Consider the following 2419-nt stretch of genomic DNA (forward strand, 5'->3'; position numbering starts at 1 on the left):
AGAAGGTCGCAAGAACGAGGAGGCTTTGGTATTGGAAATATCTCTTTCAAAGCCAAAGAGAAATTCCTTGATAGAAAAGAGGTTTCTCACTTCCAGAGAGCATGTGGAATCTTCAAACATAGGGTAGATGGGTCAGGAGTGTTACAAAAATTATATTTTTGATATATCTTGCTCTGGATATTATTATTTTAGTCAAGTGTGACTATGGCAAACTACTCCATAGGAGCACACTGGATGCAATGGGGGTCCTAGTGGATACTTTGTGTGGTTAGTTGGGGACGCCTGACTAGCTTGTGTTTTGCCATGCTAGATGGTCGGTATTGTGGGTGATTCCATGTTAATACTGATGTTGCTAGTGTTATTGGTGTTGTGCTTGATTATTGTGCTTTGAGCGCGGTTATGTTGGGATCGGTTGATTCGGTGATACGTTCGATCGATTTTTAATAACTAATGTAATTGGCAGCTTGAGTACAAGTGATGGAACTCATAGCGAGGATTGGAGTTAGTGCGAGGGTACCAATCGAGGTGTCGCATAGCGCATCATATATGGCCATGGGCCAATTTTGTATTTGCTTTATTATTGCAAGTTTTGAGCAATATATTTTGTAGTGGACATAATTCATTTTTGGGCCCTAAGATGGCTATGTAAAGCAAATCCCTCATTTTGGAAGAGGGGGATAATTTTGGCTCCTTGGTGCTTTTATGAAATATCATAAATACTCTAGATGAGGAAGCGTGAGCCACTCATCTGGGAGGGAGATTGTACCCAGCTATCATTTTTGTAGTGTGATTTTGTTCTTCTTCTCCAATTCATTAAGTGGTGAATTTGTGTGAAAAGAATTACCTTTTGGTTTCAGTGTATCAGAGCTTTGGTGACGCTCTTGTGGAGAAAGAACAGAGAATATCCCTTGTGTGGAAATTGAAAGGAAGAGCGATCCTATTGAGTGTGGAGGATTCAAGAGGACTACCTGACTCATGTGCAGAATCAAAGCTCATGGGGACGAAAAGCTTCTATCGAGGGATGTACCCACGCATGTGTTATGGAACCCCCTTGGCTATGCCATATTCAAAGCTCTATGGCTCTAAGGGACTCTAAAGATCCCTTAAATTTTTTTTAAAAAAACTAAAGGCTCACTAAGTCTTGGGCGAATACGCTACAAGTCTGCACCAAGCTATGCACAGGCTACACTTGTGATAAATATCAATTCCCCTCGGCTGCCTAAGCTCCTATTCATCTGACTTTGATGCGCATAGGCTCATCTACCGCCAGGACCCCAGTAGTCTTTTGAATACTACAACAAGGGCCATGAATGACCCTCCTCTTTACCTCGGGCGCCAAAGAACTCTACCCATCGCATCCAGCCCTCCATAATCTATGCAGCAATTGTCTTTTGGCAACCTTGGGACTCAAGATTCTCTTCTTTGTTTGTGCACCCGTCTGCAGCGTGCAGGCCTACAGTCAAAGGCAGTCCCACATTCCTTCGCCCACGCGTAGACTTACATAGTCCCACAAGTAGCAGCAATCCAAGTCTAGAGAGCAAGATCCAACGAAATGAGTGCGATCGTTGCCACCTCTCTCGAAGTTTTCCATCTTAGCCTCCGGTCCTTGGGCCTCAATTATTGCAAATAAGAGGCATTTGGCAGATTCCATCGTGTCGCGCCACCATCCACATCGTTATTTTTTTCCCTAACCTTGCATCAAAGGTTCAAAGGCCTTTTTATTTTATTTTTATTTTTTTATAAAAAGAAAAAAAGAAAGATGAAGAGGAGAATGCAACAAGCTACAAGGCTCTAAATAAGGTCAAGGTGAAGACCAAAGCAAAATCTGAGAAAGCTTGAATCAAGAAGGCAATTGGAACCACAAATCACCAAGCAATTAATTGGAGATCAATTGAACGCAAAGATGACTACGAGCGACATCATTGGTCACATATCTCCCACTCTAGTCCTTTCTACCTTCGATCAAAGAGCGAGATAAGTGATTTCTTTTGCTTTATATTTCATACACTTAGTATCTTCCGCCATCCATTTCTTACCATACACTTGAGTCACATTTTTCTTTCATTCGTTTAAATTTTCATACACTTAGTATCCTTATTTATCTCCGCTTCGCTTTATTTGTATTTATCGCAATTATCATGGTGCATTAGCCACAGTCACCCACGCTCCAAGAGCAACTAGATGCACTTCAAGCACAGTTGGCCAATGAGCGTGAGCATAGGGAGAGATTGGAAAAGAAAGTCAATGGTAAAAAAAGAAAGAGGCATTCATCACGATAAGTCATCCGACGATGATCCTATTATCAGGATAGTCAAAGCCACACTGAGAGCACAAAATTCGAGAAAAAAGAGTAAGATAAGTAGAAAAGCTTTCTCATTTCAAAATTTCGATGGAAAGAAAGAAGCATGCACTGTCTTGT

The sequence above is a fragment of the Dipteris shenzhenensis genome, chromosome 24 (genome assembly GCF_047967505.1).
Source record: "Dipteris shenzhenensis isolate YYH24624 ecotype China chromosome 24, Dip_SZ_1.0, whole genome shotgun sequence".
Lineage (NCBI taxonomy): Eukaryota > Viridiplantae > Streptophyta > Polypodiopsida > Gleicheniales > Dipteridaceae > Dipteris > Dipteris shenzhenensis.